General features: G+C 40.4%; 1 long non-coding RNA gene across 3 annotated transcripts; it reads right to left on the reverse strand.

Annotated features, from left to right (window-relative positions):
- Positions 1-8,433: 8,433 nt before the first annotated feature.
- LOC145723043 (uncharacterized) lies at positions 8,434-19,039 on the reverse strand. 3 transcript variants are annotated; one of them, XR_014147769.1, is made up of 6 exons: positions 18,205-19,039; positions 16,993-17,121; positions 16,735-16,879; positions 10,654-10,738; positions 9,878-9,959; positions 8,434-9,127 (listed from the first exon to the last, which is right to left on the reverse strand). It is a non-coding gene; the product is annotated as an uncharacterized LOC145723043 (long non-coding RNA). The 3 variants fall into 3 exon arrangements; XR_014147768.1 differs by having other exon boundaries at positions 8,434-9,959; XR_014147767.1 differs by having other exon boundaries at positions 8,434-10,738.
- Positions 19,040-24,868: the final 5,829 nt, after the last annotated feature.

The following is a 24,868-nucleotide window of genomic DNA, read 5'->3' on the forward strand; positions in this document are numbered from 1 at the left end:
CAGACTAGTAAAAAAGAGTTAACGGAATTCCTTACACTCCGAAAATGAAAAATTGACCCAGGTGAGATCCAAAGACCCCACGCTACAGTGAAAGTCCTAGGCAAAATTTGGTTCTCTGAAGGCATAAAAATACCACACCCAGTCAGAAACAATATAGATTGCATATCAACTCCTACCACAAAAGCAGCAGCTCAAACTGGGATAGGACTGTTTGAATATTGGCCACAGCACATACCATCTATGGGGATAATATTAAGTCACATTTATGAAATAAAGAGGAAGAGCAGGGAATTTAGATAGAGACTCAAGACGCAGCCTTTATTTGAAAAATGCTGTCAGAATGTTTAAACATGGGCACCAGCTAATGAGGACTCTAAATATAAACTAGAGTGCCTATACTCACAAGAGTTTGCAGCAGCATCACTGTGGCCTGAAACACCACAGAACCCCAAGTTTTACCTGACTGGGCTTTACACTATGGAGTTCCTATTGTCTGAGAACATACACCAACCAATTGAAAGGCTCACCCAGACATTCTATGAGGCCTTATGAAATACAGAACCACTGATAGAAAATAAACCAATTATACTTTAACAACCCCTTCTGGAGTAGGTAAAGCAGACCCCTGACAAATAAATGAGAACTACTCATGAGCATAAAGTCCTAAGACAAAAATAATACATATCTGAGTGGGGCATCCAGATGAAAGGTTGACCTCTGTATTAACTGAAAAATGTCTCCCCAATGCCAGTAGTGGGCTTGCTGGATTTCAAGGCATAAGGTTGAACAGTTGGACAAGAGGGACCACCCTGGTCCACATCAGTCAACGGATGTATGGTTTTAGATGGATCAGGCTCCCTGCTGTTATCCAGAGTATGCTGGCAGTCTGTGGCCTTGAGAACTAAGAATGGTCTATCAGAATCAGGCTGAAGGTAATCAGTACAATAGACTAAATTAGCAGCCATAAAACTGGTAACTGAACATTCTGTTAAGGAAAATCAGAATGAGGTATATAAATATTTTTGGACCCACGGCCAGTAGGTAAATGAATAGCTCTTTGTTCAGGTCATGCCAGGAAAATGGGAAATAGGATATAAGAAGATATGGGGTAAGGACATATGGCAGAAAATAGCACTGGATGACATCTCTATAGTGATTATATAGGTCTCTGCACATCAGAAGGCCAACTCGGAAGCAATTTTAATAACCATGTAGCATATCTAAGCAAGAAGGACAACAAAACATAAAACATGGACTCCCAGATACGCCCACGGAGAGGACCACTGCTTGGGCACGTGACCAAACAGGCCACGCAGGCATACGTGGCACTGGAACACTGTTGGCAAAAAGACACACGAATAGAACTCCCAGATAGCTTCAGTTTTAAATTAGGAAATGTGAGGAATATCAACATTTTGAAGCTTATTCATTCATTCATTCTTCATTACATTAATGAGTCATCTGGGTAAGGTCAAAGATAACAATCTTTCCAAATTACACAAACTAATTACATGGAACCCTGGCCTAAATCAGAGAATAAACCATATGCACGCACCACTGTAGGCACATAGGAATAGGATTACCTTATCTTTGCAGGAGAAATGATAAAAAATCCACCATCGAAGCCTTAGGAATGTGGATTTTTTTTGCTCTGGTTTTCCAACCATCATAAAATCAGTTCAGGGCCCCCACTTCACAGGAAAGCTAATACAAGAATGGGCTAAGAAACGACATAATATGGAACTTCCTCTTACCCTGTAACCCAACTGCCTCTGCATCAGTTGAAAGGTATCATGGCTTGCTTAAGCAAAAGCTTAAGTTACTTACTAACAATCTAGAATATGAAAGCTTAGACTAAAACAATCTGAGAGGCACAGATATAGAAGGGGTGGAAAAACTTCCAGTGAATTAATATTGCAGGCGCCGACAGAGATGGGAATTAGTATTAACAGCACTCCAGAATCTCAGTTGAAAGTATTAACTGAAAAACATAAAAACATATATGGTACTGGGGACATACCATCTGCCATAACAACACCTACTGGGTGACCAAAAGAAAAGGCATACTACAGCAAAATAAAGACCACTATATGCCTCTATAAAAGTCTCAGCCATGTAGAACACCATTCTATATTTTGTCAAAACTAGACTAATATTTAGCATAGTATAATGCAGAGCGATTATGCTTGCACCAAGATGGTCAATAATGACCATGAAAACAATAGAATTCCTTAGATGGCAAGAACAACAAGGAAGAATTACAAATTTGTAGGACATTACGTTTTGCAGTCCTGACTCCACTATGCATCTTTAACCCTATAACTACTAAACAGGTCAGTGTACCATGCTGCCTGCAGGCCATCCTTTTTTGCTATTGTTCATGAAGGGGTTCAGGACAGTCACCCCAGAATGTACCACTTTGGCATACATACTATTTTGTTCTGAAGGCACTTGAAATCATGTGGGCTCAAGAGAAACTTTTGTCCTTCTTTAACCACCCAGAAGAATATAAATTGGTGGTCTTTGCTAGAATAAGGGTTATTAACAGAAGTAAATTTTATCTGAGCGCCCCATCTGCATGGAAAGGCAAACATCTAATTACCAAACACCCGCTCTTCATATTGCCCTGTGAAGTGCATTCTTTTCCTCTGAAACCCCACACACCTGCCCCCTTCTCCTAAGTTCTGAATGACATATATACTTCATTTTGCCTAACTTTGGAATTTCCATGTCTATGTGGATTCCCATACATACGCAATTAGATTCTGTTTTCTCCTGTTAATCTCTCTCATGTCAATTTGATTCTTAGTCCAGCTAGAAGGACCTTTGAGGGGCCAGGAATTCTTGCTCCCTGACAGTCACTTTGTCTATCATACTCAGTAAAGCTATGGATATTTCTCTGATATCTCCCAGCAATAGCAGTCATGCCACTGTTCGAAACTGGAACATTCTGCTCCAGATACACCTCAAGTCTGTGACATCCTCTTATTCCTCCATGGATCGCCATTTTGGTCACCTTATTGTGACTGAAGACTTAACTGCATTACCAGCATCACCAAGCTCAGCCTTTTCACCCCTCCCTTCACTATCAGCACCATCTACTTCTTGGGAAAACTTCAATCAATGGAGAAACCAAATACTAAGAAAAGCTGAAGAGGCGGTGGTAACCTCCATTTCAATCTCCACAAGAATCAATGAGGATCCTGATCAACACTTCCTATTTGACGCTGACTTGGATCATAAAGATTGACATGAAATACTAATTGTCTCTTGGTAATACAACCCAGCATACAGGCCAAGTCTGGTTAGTACAGACTTACACTTTTCCCTTATCTTACTGAGTTGAGTGCAATATTGGATACATGGCAGAGACTGTGAAAATGACCCCAATTTAATTCCTGATTTACTTTGTGTGGCAGCAGTTTATTCTAAAAGAGTAGCAGCTGAATATCCCGAATGGGTTATTATATACTTAAATATGAATAGGCCAAAAAATGATCATTTACAACACTCTCAACTTACACTGTATAATCCATTGTCACGTATTAGAAAATTAACAATAGGTCCAAGGTCACTGTTTCCAGACTTTGAAAAAAGAGACAACTTGTAAGGTGTATAGAGGACACACAGGAAACTTAGCATATAACATATCATTATCCTTGGTGGTACACATCAGGCTTCTATCCCACACCGAAGATTTCTACTCCAAGAATATGGGAACCCACGTTAATAAGACCTCTCATGGTCATACTGGAACTGATATAATTGCCTACACCCTGAAATTTTATATTCAGGACTTTCAACCAGATACAGAGCCCCAGACTGTCCTCAGTTGTGTGCATCTTTCCTACTGTGCAGTTTACCACTATGCCAATAACAGCTTCACTAAAAAGAAAGAAACCCTTATAATTCCTTATCAGACTGGCAAGAAGTTTACCTGAGGAAAAACAGTAGCTGCTTTTTCTCACTTCCAAATTGATTAAATCACATTGTTTCAAAAATTTTGAAACCAGGGGCGCCTGGGTGGCTCAGTCGGTTAAGCATCTGCCTTCGGCTCAGGTCATGATCCCAGGGTCCTGGGATCGAGCCCCGCATCGGGCTCCGCATTAGGCTCCCTGCTCAGCGGGAAGCCTGCTTCTCTCTCTCCCTCTGCCTCTTCCCCTGCTCATGCTCTATATCTGTGTCTCAAATGAATAAATTAAAAATCTTTAAATAAAAAATTTTGAAACCAATCTGAATTTAACACACTGGCAATAGCAGCTTTGTCACTGTTGGGCACATAAGTGGATCAAATTAGCAATATATTAAAAAACAGAATTTCACATGGAAATACAGCAAAGGAAATTTGACATAAAGCAGAAAATGCTAAAACTAACAATACTAAAAAAGACATAAAAGATATATATATATGTTTAAAGATTATTTATTTGAGAGAAAGTAAGAGAGAGAGAGAACATGAGCCGGGGGAGGGAGAGAGGAAGAAGCAGGCTCTTCCTTTTCCTGGCCTGAGCCGCCCAGGCACCCCAGAAGATGTTTCTCTGAATGTAGATGGTGAATTGTTGCCATTGAGGTTGGCTGATATGTGGAATATTCTTAGAACAGCTATAATCTTGGGGTAATAGTGGTCACCTGAGATAAGAGACAACCCAGGCAGAAGTAAAGTAGATATCATACATTCTAGGGGCTGTGATTCAATGGGTGACTGTGAAAATAACATTGGCTCTTAGAGGCAGGTGACATAGGGGTACCACATTTTTGTGTCTTCTCAATATCAGAATGCCACAGAAAGCCACCTTATGTTAGAAGGAAAAAATGTAAAGGATATGCTGGTGGAATGGATCCAAAATAACTTTATTAGTACAAGACCTCTGGACATACGTGTAGTACAAGTCCTGAGGACTACGGCCTTGACGCCTCCTCAACTAGTTACATGTAATATGGGAAAGTGGACCAGGATAGTATACTCTAAGCCCAAACTCACCCTAACCTATTGGGAGTCAAGGGAAAAATATGAACCCAACACAATGGGATGCGTAAAAACAGAACAGGTAATGAATGTGACAACAGAAGGAAAAAATATTATTTGAGGCCAAGATAAAGGGCCTATTAAAATAACTGGAGAAATGTTTCACATCCAACCTCTTAAAATTAATAAATGTAAATCATGCTTTAGAAAACTTAAGTAAAGGAACATTGGGGAGATGGGACTAATAAAGTAAAAATAACTTCGCAAAATTGGAAAGAGAACAAAAGCATGCCTTCCCTAGATAATGACCGCCTTGAATTCTGATGTTATGCAGTCGGGCATGTGCCTGACGGGGCCATGCAAGTGCGTACTCCCTGGAGCTCGGTAAAAATGGTCTTTCCTTGGAAATGTCATTGTTAAACTGCCTGGTTTAAGAAACTTATCTTTTGGTTGCTTGAAGATTGGATATGCTATCGTGGTAAAGGGTTCCTTGTTAGGCTTAGATTGGTCATAATTAGGAATATGGTTGCTTAAACTGTTCATTAAACTATGGTGTAAATGTGTCTGTGTCAAGGGAAAAATACTCCCCAAATATGTTTTTTTGTGATTAAGAATGTGATGTAGAGTCCCAGGGTGGGTGGATATTTTTGTGAACTTAGGTTTTTACAGGACATTAGGCCCTGAATATAAATAAGCATGTGAGTGATTTGAAATCACTGGATGGATTATTGTATATTGGCTTGATTTGATTTCAAATCCACTAGTTTATGACAAGAACTGAAAACAGTTGTTTCTAGAACAAAAGCGGTTTTGATAGAACAATGAAGAAAATTGTGTCAGGATGTCATCATCTCATCTGTTTCTACCCATAGGAACTTGGTACATCAGCTGCTGAGGGACCCCATGGGGGGGCTTAACAATAAAAACATAGGAAGCAGCAACTATGGCAAGGGGACAGAAGACTGTAACTACTGAGTGTGAGGACTATCCAGAGCGTTCAGTCTGGGCAAGGCTACGCTTTGCTGATCTAAACAGGTCTCTGAAGACCTTGGGGCAATTAGGTCCTTTTGAGATAAGGGGACTCTTACTGACAGGAACAAAAGCCATGCAGAGGCGAGAAGATCATCTTGCTGGTCATCACCAGCGCCCTTGTTCTCTAGCAATGTGCTTTATCAACAGAGGCTCTTAGCTTTGTACTGCTCGCTGGCATGTCCACTCTTGGCTGGTTAAGCTTTCTCTTCCGAGTGCCAGTGCCTCTAAAGGCACACCTCAGTTTATGTATTTATTTAAAAGATTTTGTTTATTAATGAGAGAGAGGGGGCAGAACACAGAGGGAGAAGCAAGCTCCCTGAGGAGCAGGGAGCCCGATGGGGGACTCGATCCCAGGACCCCGGGATCATGACCTGAGCCGAAGGCAGATGCTTAACCGACTGAGCCACCCAGGCGCCCTACACCTCAATTTAAATTGGACTTTGTTCCTTTCATCTCACCTTGCCTGGAACAACAGTGTCATTAATCTAACACTGGGTTGGAGTAGGTTATGAATTTATCGGCTAACAGAAGACATTATATTGTGTGCTATTGGCTCGTGAAATTTACAGTGGACCTGTGTTAAATACACTGCGCAAAGACAAGATCAGTCTGTGAGCATTATTTGTCTCCCACCACAGAACAGCCTTCGGTGGGGGTATGTGCATTTGTGTGGTTAGGGCTCAGAACCCAGGCAGATGCAAGGTACCACCAACAGCCTGCTCCTGCGACCCAGCCTTGGCCGACAACACCCGGTCCCAGAATTCCGGCTCCCCTGACCTGGCTGCCCAGCAGGAGTGGTCTGCACGCCCTCGGCCATGCTTGGCAGCCGGGGCCCTCCCAGGCCTGTGGAATCAAAGCCCAAACCCAACCACTGGCATCGCCTCAAGGGTGGAGGGAGCACCCCCCCTCCCCCGCCCCAAATAGCTCTCAGGCATCCACTGAAATGGCCAAAAGTCAGTCGCCATTGTACTTACTGTTTGCTGGGGTCCCAGGCTGCTGTAGCTGTCCAGGCTCCCAGGTGTCTCTTATTCAAGGTACGTCAGCCAGTTCACCCGGTTTAGCTCCGGTAAGGCAGGCCGGATTCCTCTTGCTCTGCCTTCAAGTGGAATAGGTGCATTTGTGGATTCCAGGTACCCCCAATAACCCCCTCCTGGGACCCAGCCTTGCCTGCCATTGTCCTGTTCCAGGTCCCTGGTCTCCCAAGCATGTGCAGTCCATACCCTGTCAGCCGGCCCTTGGCTGCGGTGCCCTACAGACCGTACCAGACCACCTACTTAGCCTCCTGGATGGAGAGCCCACCCACTGAGAGCTTTCTGAGGCGGCAGCCTTAAATTGGTGACCGTCAATCCGCATTTGGATGGAGTCTGAGCTTCTCCAGCAAACAAGGGTCTTTTGTCTCCAAGGAGTTTGTTATAGGAGAGGACCCTAGCCAGCCCTCCCGGTCCCACCCTGGCAAAGCAGTCCAGATTTCTCCAGTTCTGCTTTAGCAGGAACATGTGCAATTGTGCAGATTCAGGCTTAGAAATAGAAGGATGCCAGGTACATGCAATAGCGTACTCCTGTGAGCCGGCCTTGCATGACATTGCCCAGTTCTAGGTCCCCGGCTACCTGGACCTGTGCTGGCCTATGCATGTGCAGTAAACTCAGTGCTTGCCACCCTTGGGCTGCTCGGGCACACCTGTCCTGTGGAGCTCCTGCTAGGCCCCAACTTTCTGAATGGCCTCAGGGTGGAGAGAGCCCTCCCTTCAAAAATATTTCTGAGGCAGCAGCTTTAAATTGGTGATAGTAAGTCCCCATTTGGACTATCTGATGAGGTCCAGAACATCTCCAGGGACCGAGGCGTCCAGGTATCTGTTATTAGAGAAAACCCCAGCCAGGATTCCCAGCTCTGCTCTGTCAAGGCAGTCCAGATTCTTCCAGCTACACCTTTGGGGGTATATGCACATTTGTTTAGGTAAGGGCTTGGAAGTAGGCAGAAACCTTGTATCTCCAACAGGCCCCTCCCACGAGCGGACCTCTCAAAACACGTGTCCGGTCCCAGGTCCCTGGCTAACCGGACCTGCATTGCCCAAGCTTGTGCAGACCATGCCTGGTCAGGTGGCCTTGTGCAGCTGGGCCCTCCAGGGCTGTGGAACTCAGGCTACCCACAACCCCCTGCATAGATGTCAGGCTCGAAGTACTTTCAGATGGAGTGAAGACAGGCTGTGGCAGTCGGACAAATTTTTCTGGTTTGTTGTTTGAATGTCTCTGGTGATTTCTTGAGTGGCCCATAGAGTAACAGGCACAAACATTGTCTATATGAGTTATTGTGATTTCTCTGAAAGTTACATCAAGTCGTCCATTTTCAGTTTGCCGGGCTTGAGGAAAAAGGTCAGTTTTAGTTCTCAATGATTCCAAGTCAAAATGATGGGGGAAATACTAGAAATATTAGTTTGGAGAGTTGTAGCCAGACGTTGGAGGAAATTAGAATTCAGAATCTAGTTTACAGGTAGAAAACAAAATCTCAAAGACAATCAATAGAACTAAAATCTAATAACCATGAAAATGTTACTGACACATAATTTTTCTCTGAAGTCATCCTCATTTTCTAAGTTAGCCAAATTAAGACTAATTTGTTTATAAAATAAGTTTACTTTTAATAAACTTGGCCTGATTCTTTACATAAGGACACCAAAAAGAGTGATGGATCCTACAGGCTCTTTTAAATTTTCTTTGCTAGAACTTTTCATTAGGAATCTGCAGATTGAACTTTAACGGCCTCTTAAGGCAAAGAGGCCAAGCCAAGTGTTTGCCCATCAGACTTCACTTGCAATACCCACAGATTAGTGTTACTTCCTCTTTTCTCAAGGCCCCCAAAATATCCTAGGTTCTTGCACCTTTCAGGAAGTGACCTTTATGTACCTGGTAAGGCTGCTGGTTACCTGGTAAGCAAGGCATCAGGCTGATACTTCCAAGGCCCTTTATTGGTTCCATAAAGCCAACCTCAGTTCCTTAAACTTATACAAATAAATATAGTGCCATAAAAATATAAAAATACAGTTTCCAAATTCTGAAGGGATTAGGTAAGGAGAAGTGTTTGAATTCTGCTTGCAAAAGTGTAAATCAGCTTAAGAGAATGTTTCTTTAAATCTGGAAAAACATTAAAAACTTCAGCAACGTTTCAAACCAAAAGTCATATAACTTATAGTCCCCCTCAGTTTATTCAGTCCCATGTAATTAATTTTTGTTTGGCTTGAATGCAGTGTTTTAATTAATTCTGGAATTTTTTTTTTTTTTTTACCAGTTCAGTTTTATTATCTTAAGGTTATCAGAAATTTGTATCCTAGAGATTTTTTATAAATCAATAAATCTTGAAAATGCAGCATTTTTGCAAGAACACTTTTGTAAAAACTTTTGAGTAAAAGTATAGCTATCTGTAAATAACAGGCCTTAAAAAGGACAATGATTAAATATCTGATTATGAGTTAATTATAACACAATTGAAAAGAAAATTTGGCTATCTGTGACATACACTTCAAGATAAATAACAAGTGATAACATACCAGGATGTATTAGATTTTTAGGAATTTTATACCATATCTACACTTGCTTTAACAACATACATCTACACAAATGTAATCAAAGCAGGTTTACCATTATTTATTTGACAATGTTTCCCATGTAATTTAATATACCAAAGAAGTCTAATTAGTTTCATCTCTCTTTTCTGAGGAGGACAAATTTTTCTAAATGTATCATGGACCCTCCAAAAAACTTCAAAGTTAGTTTGTGGTCAATAGACTTCATTTTAGAATATGATTTGGGGAAGTTTGGCAAAACATATCAAAAGGTGTGGGAGAGTGGGGGGACAATTGCAAAGTAGGAAGATCCTGAGCTCACCTTGCGCCACGCACACACTGAGGCATCTATTACAACGAACTCCGAAAATGACCCAAAGACTGGCAGAAAAGATCTTCCACAGCTAGTCATAAAGACAGGACCACATCAAAAGGGGTAAGAGGGGTAGAGACGTGGTCAGGAACCAAACCCCAGCAGGACCAACCACAAATGGGAGAGACTGCCTAAGCACAGAGGAGTGAGGCCACATTGGGCATCCCCACCCGCTGGGGACCTCCTGGGAAGATGACTCCCCATAATTTCTGGCTTTGAAAATCTATGGGGCTAATTCCAGGAGCTTTAAAAATCAGTGGTGCTTAATTCTGGGAGAGCCAGAGGAGGACAGGAAATCCAGTCCCTGCCCTTAAAGAACCAGGACAATAAATAACTTGGCCTGAGACAGCAACAAAGTAGCAGTTTGAAAAGTGCCTGGGGTATATATGAAGGAGATTCATTTATTCATCTCAGAACATGTGCCGCGGAGGGGCAGGATCTGTAGTAGATTTCTCTGGGAACAAAGGTGTGGGTGGGTGCCATTTTTCTTGCCCTCCTTCAGCCTAGAGAGCTGGGCACCTGCAGGAGGCAGTTCTAACATCCTGCATCTACCCTGCTAGCACTGCATGCCCCTGCAGATCTGCCCCACCCAATCCAGGGGCTTTGGTAGACACCCCTCCAAAGTGGCTCCTGCCCTACCACACCTGGCAGGCAACACTGGCTGGGGCCAGCGACCCTCTAAAGGGACTCCTGCCCTGGGACAAAGGGGAGATAACCACACCTACCCTTACACCCACAGTTCCCACAGCTTAGCTGGCCTCACAGGGAGCAAGTCATCACTGCCAAGACCAGGAGACATAGCTGATCTACCTAATACATAAAAACAAACACAGAGAGAAAATGAGGAAACAAAGATCTCCCAAATGAAAGAACAAAACAGTACTACAGAAAAAGAGCAAAATGAAATGGAGACAAGCAATATGCTTGATAAAGAGATTAAAGTCATGGTCATAAAGATACTCCCTGGACTTGAGAAGAATGAATGAACTCAGTGAGAATGTCAATTAAGAGATAAAAAATATATTTAAAAAAATGAGTTAGAGCTGAAGAATAACTGAAAAATATAAATAAAATAAAAATTAAAAAATCAAACAGTTTAGATTATAAAGAATGGATCATTAATCTGGAAGACAGAGTAATGGAAAACAAGCTGAACAGTAAAAAGAAAAATAATAAATGAGAACAGGCTTAGGGACCTTTGCTATATCATCAAGCCTAATAACATTCACGTTATAGGGATCCTAGAAGGAAGAGAATGAGAGAAGTGGGCAGAAAACTTATTTGAAGAAATAATAATGAAAAACTTTCCTAATCTGGGGAAGAAAACAAATATCCAGCTCCAGGAAGCAGGAAAAAAAAAAACAAAAAACAAAGATAAACCCAAGGAAGTCCACACCAAGACACATAATAACTAAAATGGTAAAAATTACTGATGAGGAGAGAATCTTAAAAGCAGCAAGAGAAAAGCAAACAGTAACATACAAGTGAAATCTCATAAGGTGATTTTTCAGCAGAATCTTTGCAGGCCTGAAGGGAGGGGCAGGATATGTTCAAAGTGCTGGAAGGAAGAAACCTACAACCAAGAATACTCTATCCAGCAAGCGTATCATTCAGAATTAAAGGAGAGATTAAAAGTTTCCCAGACAAACAAAAGTTAAAGGAGTTCATCACCACTATACCAGCCCTATAAGAAATGTTAAGGGGAATTCTTTAAGTAGAGAGAACAGGCCATATGAAAGAAAAAAAATTTCACTTGCCATTTGCAACAACTTGAATGCTCCTGGAAGGTATAATGCTACGTGAGAGAAGTCAGACAAAGAAAGACTAATACCATATGATTTCACTAATATGTGGAACCTTAAAAAAATAAAAGAAACAAATGAACAAAATCAAATCCATAAAACCAAAGAAAGTGGTAGAGGCCAGAGGGGAGGGGGTGAGAGGATGGGCAAAATGAAGGGAGTGGGAAGTACGGGCTTCCAGTTGTGGAATAAACAGGTCACAGACATAAAAGGTACAACATGGAGCCTGAAGTCAATGGTACCGTAATAGTGATGGGTGGTGACAGATGGTAGCTACAACTGTGGTGAGCATCATATAACATATGGTTACTGATCACTCTGTTGTGCCCCTGAAACTCATACAATATTGTATGTCAAGTATATTTCAATAATAATAAAAATATATTAAAAGGTTTGAAAATATGTTTAAATAGCATCACAGACCAGTATGGAACAATAGTTATGTTTCCAAAGTGACAATAAAACATTTCAAAGGCAAAAACAGAAGATGTATAGTTGTGAGCAAAACTTAGCTTGTGGTATTAAGACGACTCAGCATTCCTTGAAAATCACAGATCTGATGATAAAGATATCATACAGCAAAGTATTTTGATAAAACATAACATCCTTATTTTCTAGGCAGATAACTTTAAAAGGTAAAAAAAAAACAAAAACAAAAAACACAAAACCTTTTATAATCTCTTATCTAAAGCAGACCAATTGTTCAAGAAAACTTCATCCTTTTAACAAAGAGAAACCCAAACTTTAGTTTTGCACCAGTGTACTTTTGACATTGACATTTACTTAAATTTATTTCAATCTTATTCAGTTCTTATCACACATAAAATTCCTTTTTTAAGATTCATTTTTTATAAACCTTTTACAACTTCATTTTTTACATTCAGATTTTGTCTTATATTTTCCTTTTCAGTCTTCTTTAGGACAGAATTACTTTCCTTTCCTTCAACAAAAAAGCATTTCTCTTCCTCATACTTTCTTTTACCAAAAGCATACATCCTGCTTTTCCTGCATATGGACATGGTTCCCTCATTATATCTAGTAACTTTAACTACATATATTACTTACTATTCTTAACTCTTAGAAACCTTAATTCCTAGTGAAAATCAAGTGGCAAGCAATTGTGAACCATTATACCATTTTTTTTTAATTTGGCAAATTTATGAATACATTTTATAATTTCTAGAAACACATACTTCTTCATAGTACAATCACTCAGTAAAGCACAAAATATGTTACTAATAGGGAAGCCAAAAGTGGATAAACTATGTTTAGTAATTAATGTTTCATTATGTTATTTGGAAATGATCTGGATACTCAGTGAATTCAACTTAAAATTTTACTAAATTAAATGAGTTTAAGATTTCAGATTACCAAAAAGTTTTGCAAGTCTTTTTTTTTTAAAGATACCATTAAATATCATTGTTGCTAAAAAGTTTATAAACTCTTATTCCACTTATCTATATAATTTGCTCCCAAGAATTATGTTTAAATTACCCAAGAAAACTTCAGGAGATATTAAACAAAATCAGTTATCATTCTAAGTTCTTTTGCTGACAAATTTTGTAACTGGGATAATAACTTATTTGATTAGTAAACTCAGGTAGGATCAAAGTCTTATATTTAATGCAGAAAACTCTAAAGACATGGCTATTCTAATTAAACCAATAACCCTACATTACCTTTAATACTAAATATTTTCTCAGGTCACATGAAGTTGAAATTCATTTGGATTATTTCTGTTCTATTTTTGAGAGTTTTTATGAATACTAAAGTTATACAAGTGCTTGAGTTTTGTTTTTTTTCTTCTTTTTAAGATTTTGTTTATTTATGAAAGAGAGAGAGAGCACAAGCAGGGGGAGCAGCAGAGGGAGAGGGAGAAGCAGGCTCTCCACTGAGCAGGGAGCCCGATGCGGGACTTGACCCCAGGACCCTGGGATCATGACCTGAGCTGAAGGCAGATGCTTAACCAACTGAGCCACTCAGGCACCCCTGTGTTTAACTTTCTTTAAGCCAATTAAATAGAGCTCTTTTGCAAGTTACTTTTGGTAATATTATCTGGAGGTAGAAAAAAAACCATATCTATAATGTACATACATACGCATAAAGCCAAGATCTTATACCTTCTGCTTAAAACAATATAAAATTCACTACTTTCTATATACTAATTGGAATAAATTAAGTTTATTCACTCAGATGGCTAATGTCTTTCACTATTTGTGGAGAAAACTTTTAAGATTTGTATTGCCCCTTGCAATAAATTTAAGGAAGCTGTGCTAGAGTTTGGTCACAAAAGCCCTTTTAACAGTTTGTATTTTATTTTTATTTTATATTTTAAAGATTTTATTTATTTATTTGAGATAGAGTGAGAGAGAGAGCACAAGCAGGGGGAATGGCAGGCAGAGAAAGAGGGAGAAGCAGGCTCCCCGCTGAGCACAGAGCCCGATATGGGGCTCCATCCCAGGACCCTGGGATCATGACCTGAGCCGAAGGTAGACACTTAACTGACTGAGCCACTCAGGTGCCCCAGCAGTTTATATTTTTAAAAGGCCTTTTTCCTTTTATTTTTTTATTCAGCCTCAGGTAACTGTACATGGTGTTGCATTTCAAAGACACGATAAAATTTATAACTTAAAAGGACAGAGAAAGAATGCAAAGTTTTTTCCCTAAGAATTTTGGGGCAATTGCAAGTTACCTTTACATAATTTTGTTCCAAAATTATGATCTTTTATAATACCTACAAGCATTTGAGGGGTCCTGGATAGCTCAATCAGTTGATGGTGGACTCTTGGTTTTGGCTCAGGTCATGATCTCTGGATTGAGCCGGGCCTCAGGCTCTATGCTCAGCGGGAAGTCCGCTTGAGATTTTCTCCCTCTACCCCTCCCGCACGCCCTCCGCCCCCCCATCTCTCTTTCTCTAAAATAAATAAATCTTAAAAAAATATATACCTACAAGCATTTGAGAAGACAAGGCACACTTTGGGGATTGGTAAAATAGGTGGGCTTTGACTTGTTTCCACAGTTGCGTTTCTGGTTTTGTAGAGATTTGCAAGATAAAGGCGGCTATTTTTAATTCCCACAAAGAACTGCATTACAACCTAAATATCAAGGGACTGACCCACCTTTTTAAACTTGCTTCTTTATATCAGGGAGATTTTTAACTAAAATGGGAATCAAAATATTTATGCCTTTGTAAAGTCTGTACAAAGCATTTTAACAAAAGCCTTCTGAGTACACATACCAACCATGGTTTCTATTAGCCCCTGAACATTGACCTTCCGCTGATCCTTTACAAGAGGGCCTAGGAGACATTTTGGCCATCGGTTTTCTCTGTGAAGAAGGGTATGGTGAATGGCGACTAATCTTTCTAGTTCTTCTCTAAATTTGGTAGGAACTTCTGAAAATGGAGGTAAAGGAGCTTTATAATTTAAAATATCTGCTGCTGTCCAGGGGACACAAATTGTGTATGTGTGTCTGTCTGTCTGGTGGTGTGGGGAGTGGGCGTGTCCTAGGATACACCTACAAAAGACACTGCACAGAAATGCCTGAAGCTGGCAGCCTGATGACAGAGCCCTGGAAAGTAGGAGCAAAGCAAGTTTTACTGCCAGTCTTTGGTGATTTTTAAAAAGTTCATTTCCTGCCTTTCAGCATTTATATAAATAACCTGTGTGAATATTAATAAAGGGAAACCTCACCAGAATGGAGTTACAAGATTTGGAAAGGAGAGCTCTCACATCCTACCACTCCTGGATGTCAGTTGCAGACCCAACAGAAAAAGACTACACCTTGCTCAGGGATAGGACTTTACATTCCAAGCAGGAGGAAGGAAGGCTTTCTTCTCCCCCAAGCAACAGCCCAGCCAATAAGAGACCATCACAACTCAGCCGATGAAAAGCCATTATACTTCCAGCACCAAGTTTACTCCAATGGACTTTTTGTTTTCAACAGCCATCCCAATTCCCCACTTTGCTCTATAAAAGGTCATTTTTCTCCTTTGTTCCAAGGACTTGCCTTATGCTTGCCCCAGGTTGGAAGTTTTTGCTACTTCCAAAAAAACCATCTTTTGATGCTAAAATAACTGGCAATTTAATTTTTATTTAAAAAAAAAAATTATTTTTTTTTTGCAATTTATTTTTAAGTTTAACACTTGTATACTTTACACCTTGAGATTAGAACACAGTGCTCTCTGTAATCTTGTTGGGAAAGGAAAATTAAAATAGGCAAATGGGGCCAGATTCTGAGAAGGGGAATTTACATTCCATGTGGACATTCATTTTTGTCTTAAATCTAATTTGTTTTTTTTTTTCATTAAAATATAATTAATTTAAAGCCTCCATTATCTGGCAATGATGAGTAGGATATTAATCTCAACAGTGACTCAACCAATAATTGTTTTTGTGGAAAGACAGAGGCAACCTTCCAGGCTCAGACCATGGACACAAGAGGCATGCCTGTAGAAGGAATAAATGATGCATCCCCCATGACCTAAAATTTTACTCCCCAAAATAGTCTAAGACAGCAAAGGCCTCAATTGCTCAGGCAGTAAAGATGGTGTAGAGAAAACGGTAGCCTCAAGTCTCTCACAAAAATGTGAGACACCTGTCAAAAATCAGTGACATGGGACAGGCACTAATGTAATGAAACTTTTCCAGAACTAACAAAGGTTAAGATGACAAATGTCCTTTTTGGGCTGGGACCTCTTAGAACACACTCCCTTGTGAGCTGGCATGGGCGGACAATCAGAGTACTGCTTGTGAGTCTCAGAACCCCACTCGACTTGACGGGCCACCAAGGTGCACCCCAAAGTATACCCTTAGAGTGGTGGAGACCAGAGAGAATATTCTCACTAGTCACAAAGCTAAGCTCTTAGGACATAATAAAGACAAAAGGAAAAACTGTGACCATCTCTGGATGGAAATGGACCTCTCAAGCCACGGGAGCTCTACCAACATCACCAGAGTCCTTAAAGCCAAGGAACTAGTTCCACAAATATTTTCTCCTACTAACCTAAATTGAGCCCGTGCAGGCAGAGATCCAGTAGGTGATGTGGTGGTGAGACTTCTTCCCTTCTGTCAGCTTTCGTCGGATGTCCCACCATCTCTCAGCTGCAGCAGTCCGGCCAGTTAGCGTTTATCCTGCCGACTCTCAACAGCTGTTGAGGAGGAAAAATTACGCTCTGCCCTTCCAGATTCTCCCAGGTGATCTAAGAAGTAAATTGACAAGACACATGGGGCGCCTGGGTGGCTCAGTTGCCTAAGCGTCTACCTTTGGCTCAGGTCATGATCCTGGGGTCCTGGGATCGAGCCCCGCATCAGGCTCCCTGCTCAGTAGAGAGTCTGCTTCCCCCTTCTCCGTATGCTGCTCCCCCTGCTTGTACTCTCTCTGTCAAATAATCTAAAAAAAAAAAAAAATTAAATTAAATCAGCAAGACACAGATTAACAGGAGATAAACAAAGTTTAATTCCGTGCACAGAGAGGCCTGATATTAACACTGAGATCCAAGGAAACCACCAAGGCGGGCAGCTTCGAGGCTTTTTTTAGACACAGAAATAATATATCTGTGATGAGTTGACAGTACAAAGAAAACTTATGTTTGCAAGCTTCAATTTTCAAGAAATTCTAACAGAATTTGATCTGGGGTAGTAAAATTTGTAAAAGTAGCAAGGCTTGTTTACACAGCTTTCTTAGCTCTGAATTCCAGATCTCTGGTGATACTGAGGTCTCTTTACCACCTGGTAAAGGGAAGGTACATTTTACATGGGAGATTTATTTTTTGCTTTGTGGAGACAAAGGGAGGTCAGGGTATAGGGTATTATTCTTGCACTGGCCATTTTATAAGGAACTTTAACTCAAAATAACCAATCTGCTGAGGTGGCATGTTTTGTGGTGGCCTGCCCTTGACCCCACGTGTGCATCTGTGAAGATTAGGGCTTGGACTGAGGCAGATGCCTTGAACCTCCAGTAGCCCACACCCATGACCCAGGCTCTCCTGACTCTTGCCAAGTTCCAGATTCCCAGCTCCCCTGAACTGTGCTGTCAAGGCACCTGGAGTTGGAAGCCCTTCAGCCAGCCTCAAGAAGCCAGGGCCCAGCAGGCCAGGGTAGCTGGGTCTTGACCCCAAATACCTGCATAGGTTCAGTGTGGAAGGTGCTGCCCCCAAACATCACCCTGGGGCAGTAGCTGCAAATTAGAGACAGTCCCCTACCATTTGGACTTGCTACCTGTGGGGTTCCAGAACTTTTCCAGAAGACAGGGCTCCCAGGAGTCTCTTCTTAGAGGATACCCTGGCAATGCCTGGCCAGCCCTCCCAAGGTAGTCCAGTCACCTGGAGCTCTGCCTTCAAAGGGCTTATTGCCCATTGAGTAGGCTAGGGCTTGTGGGTCCTCATACACCTTTTCCCTGGGAAAATGAGTAAAGGAAACCTCATTTAAAATGGAATCAGGAAGCCCTGAAAGGGGGGGGCTCTCATGTACATACCACTCCTTGCAGCCTGCATAACCAGCAGAAGAAGGGAGAGAATTCTTATCTTGACAAGGTAAGACATCTTCACCGGAATTTTATCTCCTGCTTTTAAGAAAAAGAAGGAAGATTCCATTCAGCCCCAGCAATAAGAACTAACCATTGCTTGCAGCCAGTGAGAAATTGCCACACCCTCAAGTTCTTATTCTTCTTCAATGAACTTTTGTTCAAAATAACCCTCCCCACTTTTCTCCTAAAACCTAATAAAAGCTGACCTTCCTTCTGTGTCTTTGGACTCGCCATTGTTTTGCCATAGTTTGCTTGTCCCAAATTGCAATTCCTCTGCTATTCCTGAAGAAACTCATTTTGCTGGTAAAATAACTGGCTGTGAGTCCCTTTTAGGTTTTGAGCTCTGCTCTCTTTGTATTGTGTGTGAGCTCTCTGGGTTTATTTGGGATCTGTTTTTGTTTTTATGAAGGCATCACCCTTCCTGGTGAGTATGCTTTTGTTTCTGTTGTTTGAAGCTTCCTGGTAAGTTACTCATTGTAGTCAAAAGGGAGGAAAACACGTGACTCACATCGTTTTAGAATAGTTGTTCAAAAATAAGGCCTCTCATACTTAAGACATTTTAGGGAATCCAAAGGCAGGTTAGGGTCCACCTGGCTCTTTAACCAGCATCTTGTGCCTTTCTTGAAAAATGCATAACCTTTTGAAGAATTTGGAATTGTAATGGCCATTCTGGTGAAACTTTTAGATAAATCCACCTTAAGGAGCCCCCTTAAAAGAGAGGATTACAAACCTCAGAAAGACAATGAAATGCATTCTTTGATTTATGTGCAGAATCTTCTAAAGACAAAATGACTTTTAAAAAAGTTCTGAAAGGATCCTTACGGTATACAAATAAAAACTTTAATAGGGCACCTGGGTGGCTCAGTCGTTAAGCGTCTGCCTTCGGCTCAGGTCATGGTCCCAGGGTCCTGGGATCGAGTCCCGCATCGGGCTCCCTGCTCCAAGGGAAGCCTGCTTCTCCCTCTCCCAATCCCCCTGCTTGTGTTCTCTCTCTCGCTGTCTCTGTCTCTGTCAAATAAATAAATAAAATCTTAAAAAAAAACAAACAACAACAAAAAAAAAACAAGAAAAAAAAAACTTTAATAAAAGACTTTGGCCATCTTAGCAGGAAACATTAACTTAGTTGACCTGAACAATTTGGATCCCATTAAGTTGAACCCCTGAATAATGCAGGGGTTAGGGACACCAACCCCCACAGCACCAAAAAGCCATGTATGACGTTTGACTCCCCCAAAACTTAACTACTAATAGCCTACTGTTGATGATGTAGGAAAAGTGTTGGGGTTTGGAGCCCAAGGCCAAGAAAGAATTCTTGAGATGTCTTTGGTGCAAAAAGGTGGTTCTATTAAAGCACAGGGACAGGACCCAAGGGCAGAAAGAGGGGCACTGGGGTCATGAGGAGTGACTGATTATATACTTTCAAGTTGGGAGGGGGTTAGGGATAGCGTAATTCTCTAAGGAATTTTGGAAGCAAGGTTGCCAGGACCTTGAGGGACTAGCTATCGTTAGGAAAAGGTCATTTATTACTGTTTTATAAAACCTGAGTCATGATCCTTCAGATGTACATCAGTGGGTCATATGCTTGGGGGATGATTACCAACATGTATCTTGGGAGATAGAGATAAAGGAAATTTCTAAAGGAATGTTTATATGTTATAGTAGACTCAGAATCCTGGGGGTCGGGCTAAGATTGTCTTTTGCCCTTAACAAAGTATTAACATTGAGGCAGCTGAGCTCCTAGAAGAATGTCACTCTGCCTGTTTCAAGGACTGGTCAGTGGGCTGTAAGTAGAAAGGAAAGTTAATTTTTCTTTTGGCTTTGTTTTCCACATCATTGACAATAAGCCTTACCAATAACATAAGCAGTCAATTAACATTTTGTATATGTATTATATACTGTATTCTTACAAAGTCAGAAAATATTACATAAATCGCAAGGAAGAGAAAATACATTTATAGGGGCACTTGGGTGGCTCAGTCGGTTAAGCGACTGCCTTCGGCTCAGGTCATGAGGGATGGAGCCCCACATTAGGCTCCTTGCTGGGTGGGGAGCCTGATTCTCCCTCTGCCTGCCACACCCCCTGCTTGTGCATACTCTGTCAAATAAGTAAAATCTTTTAAAAAAGGAAAAAAAATTTATAGTACTGAGGAGGGAGCAGAAGGCTAGTTAAGGACAAAGCACAAAGGGACACCCTGCAGCCTCCCCCCACCCCACTCCTGGGTGGGATATGTGTGACATTCTTCCAGGAAGCTCCCAACTATCTTAATGCCTTGCTAGAGGGAAAAACAACCTTAACTTGACAATGGCAAGGCCTCCTGTGTCTCCTAGGTCCTCTTTAGCATATGAAAGTTCTTTTGAAAAACCTCCCTGGGCGCCTAGGTGGCTCAGTTGGTTAAGCGACTGCCTTTGGCTCAGGTCATGATCCTGGAGTCTCAGGATCGAGTCCCGCATCAGGCTTCCTGCTCAGCAGGGAGTCTGCTTCTCCTTCTGACCCTTCCCCCTCTCATGTGCTCTTTCTCATTCTGTCTCTCAAATAAATAAATAAAATTAAAAAAAAAAAACAAAACAGAGAAACCTCCCTTTTTCCTTACCTCCCCCACCCCACAGTATATAATCAGCCACCCCCCACAACCCCAGTGTTGCAGCTCTTTCTGCCCATGGGTCCTGTCCCTGTGCTTTAATAAAACCACCTTTTTGCACCAAAGATGTCTCAAGAATTCTTTCTTGGCCCTGGGCTCTGGACCCTACCCCAGCGAACCTCACCTGTATTCCAAAACCACATCAGTACTGTATTGTATTTATTGGGGAAATAAAAAAAAATCCACATGTAAGGGAACCTGCACAGTTCCAACCCACATTGTTCAAGGTCAACTTTATTGTCTCTTGAGTTTTGTACCTGAGACTTGGCTAAAATTTCTAAACAAAAGCTACAATATATCTGAATCTATATGTTGTGTATGTCTATGGTATATGTTACAGATATGGGATATTTTTCTACCTCCAGATGGTATTACCAAAGTTAATTAGTAAAGAGCTCAATTTAATTGGCTTAAAGGAAATTAAGCATTTATATAAATCAAATATACTTTCAGAAACATATAAACTCAAATGTTTTTCAAGTTCATATGATCTGAAATAATCTCTGATAAATTGGTAGTTTAAGTTTATTGGTTTAATTTTTTTTTTTTTTTTTAAGATTTTTATTTATTTGAGAGAGAGAGAGCACAAGCTGGGAGAAAGGCAGAGAGAGAAGTAGGCTCCTCGCTGAGCGGGGAGCCCAATGCGGGGCTTGATCCCAGGACCCTGAGATGATGACCTGAGCTGAAGGCAGACACGTAGCGACTGAGCCACCCAGGCACCCCCCGTTGGTTTAATTTTTAAAAAGGCAGGTCTTCAGAGTTCTCAGCATTAAATATAATACAGATAAACAATTTTTTCTACCTGAGCCTACTAATCAGATAGCTCAGGCTATATATTACAAACTTGTCAACTTCTTGTTTTTCAAAGTATAGTCCCAGGCCATTGATGAATTATGATTAACACTTATATAAATAGAAAATATATGTATTGTCAATGTCTACATAGATATCTTCTATTTTATCTATAATTTATAAATGGATTCACTATAGATTATAAACAAAGTAATTTCATAAATCCTATAAAATGCAAAAGAGGAATGCATGACATATACTGGAAATAGAAAATACATGTTTATTAAACTTATTTCAGCTACTTATACATATATATACACATACGAACACATGTATGTACCAGGCCATAAAACACACTTTTGTACTGTAGAATGACAGCATGTTTGAAAGTCACTGCTCTTATATCACAGTAAATTGTGCAGCAAAAGTCTGTGTGGCCAGCTCAAAGGCCAGCATAAGAACCACCACTTCTGGGACGCCTGGGTCTGCCTTCGGCTCAGGTCATGGTCCCAGGGTCCTGGGATCGAGTCCCGCATCGGGCTCCCTGCTCGGCGGGAAGCCTGCTTCTCCCTCTCCCACTCCCCCTGCTTGTGTTCCCTCTCTCGCTGTGTCTCTCTGTCAAATAAATAAATATAATCTTTAAAAAAAAAAAAAAAACCCCACCACTTTTTCCGTTTTGTACATACACAGCGATAACTCCTCAAGATCAAGCTGTAATCACTGTTCGATAGGCTCATGCTTCATTGCCAGGCAGCAATCTATTTGAAAGAACTTCTTCCATTTCTTAGAACTACTTACAAAGCTGTTAATTCTGGTGGGGGCTCCCAGGTATTTATAACTCTGCCTTCAGTTTAGAAGTTGTTTTTCAAATCTTTATTCTCCCTACTTAACTTAGAGCAACCCTCTTCATCAGTAATGAGGGGATACTGTTGCCCCTGCCCGTTCTGTCTTCCCTAGTCTAACACAGATAGGTCAGGATGAGCCTGTCGACCTGAGTAAACCTCATACTGTCATTTCCAAAAAGTGTATAGTTTAGCTATATTATAGAGTTTATATTTATTAAATGTAATGCAAAAGCAATCGCACTATCTTCTGAGAGTAAATCTGGAATTATTTTGGGACAACTGCCTTATATTTTTTAGAAAAGCTTTGTAAGTTTTTGAAATTGAGAAAATAACATTTAGACTAATGAAGATGAAAATTGTCAAGTTTTTTTTCTTACAAAACTATTACAAATAATAATGAAAGAAAAGGACTATATGAAAAATACATAAGGAAAACAATGTGGTGAGGTTTTTTTGGGGGGGGTAAGGAAATGTGTGAAGAACATGGTTGTTTTGGTAAAGGGAAAAAAAATAATTTTGTCCTCAAGTAAAATGATTGTTCTGGAATAAGGAAAAAGAAAAGTGGAACCTAAATAGATACAGAAAATTGTTGAAGGTTTATGGAAAAGAAATTTTATGTATGGGTAAGCTGGCTGAAAACTGAATTATTATAATGATTTTAAAACTGACCCTTAATACCAATAATGTACTTTTGTAAAACCAATTTTCTTATGTGTTCAAAGGACAAAGTTTTCTTGGACTATTGGTCTGCTGTTGAAAAGATAGTGTGAATGATTTTTTTTTTTCCTCCTTTTAAAGTAATCTACTTGGAAAGCAAAGACTTTATGTTTTATCAAAATAATTTCCTGTACTTCATCTTTATCATCAAATAAACAGTCTTTTGGAGATTAAAAAAGCTAAGTTTTGCTTACAACCACATGACCCATTTTTTTTTTTTTTTGTAGATTTTATTTATGTATGAGAGAGAAGGAACAGAGGGAGAGTGAGAGGGAGAAGCAAACTCCCGGCTGAGCAGGGAGCCTGATGCAGGGCTCGATCCCAGGACCCTGAGATCATGACCTGAGCCAAAGACAGACACTTAACTGCCTGAGCTACCCAGGTGCTCTGACCCTTTGTATTTGCCTTTGACATCTTTTATTGTTGCTTTGCTTGAGTAGACAATTAACTATTATTTCATAGTGATCTGTGATCCTATTTGGTCAAGTGTCCAAAACCTATTTTTTGTTTACAAATTTCTGAAAATCAAATTCTAAATAGTCTTTTTGACCTAAAAGTAACTGATAAATTTCAGAGTCCCTGAAATTTTTCAAAAGATTTATTCCCTTTCCTTGTAAAAAGGGAGAGGTTTTACTAATTAGGATTAGCTGATATGTTAAATTACATGGGGAGCATCATCAAATGAGAAGTAGTATTATGCTTTGTGGTGTATCTGTATGGGTATACATTATAAGTGTCCTAGGAATTACAAAAAAATCCCCCAAATTCTGTTATGTCCTGGTATAATGTTATCAGTCATAATTGTAATTACTATCTTGAGATGTTGTGTCACAGAAATAACCAAATTTCCTTGTCAAATACATCATGATGAACTCTCATTAGCTCTCTAACCATTTCTATTTTTACATCTTTTGTCATTTGTGCCCAGTTATTAAGTGCTTCATCTTCAAAAACATTCATGAGAAAGACTTCGACAAGTACTCTAGAACTCAGGTTTGATAGATTTAAGATCATAACACTGAGAAGAATTTCTAAAACTTAATAGAAAACTGGTTGCTTTAATGTTGTTTTCCAGACTTCAAAAACCACCTATTCTCCTCTCCTTTAAGCTATCCATAATTTATAGCAATTTGGTGAAATGTTCCAATTTTAGTATACGTGCTGCCAAAGCAAACACACAATTTGGTAAAATGTATCTTTACCACGAAGGTTGAAGCATTTATCTTTTTCTCCCTGATCCCTCCAGAATTCTGAAACTTTTTCATGACAATGTACATTTTTTGCGTAAGTTCAATAAGAATCTGTTTTCCTTGTAACAAAACTCAGTGCACCCAGCCCCTGCTTCTTTGACCCATGGCTGATAAGAAGAGATTTTCTCAAATACTGTAATGGCCTAATTGCTTCTATTAAAATATCCATGCTCGTGGTAGAGCATTCCTTTCCTGGAGTGCTCCCAGGAGATGAAGACCTTAAACATCACACCTCACAACCTGGGGACTTCACCCATTGAAAAGACATCTCTACAAAGATTCTCTTCCACCCCTTTGGAAAGACATCAAGTACTGTTACCCAACCCTTGTACAGCCAAACACCAAGGAATAGACACTTGGATTCATGTGT

This window comes from Leptonychotes weddellii, chromosome 1, assembly GCF_054177405.1.
Source record: "Leptonychotes weddellii isolate Sample4059 chromosome 1, ASM5417740v2, whole genome shotgun sequence".
Lineage (NCBI taxonomy): Eukaryota > Metazoa > Chordata > Mammalia > Carnivora > Phocidae > Leptonychotes > Leptonychotes weddellii.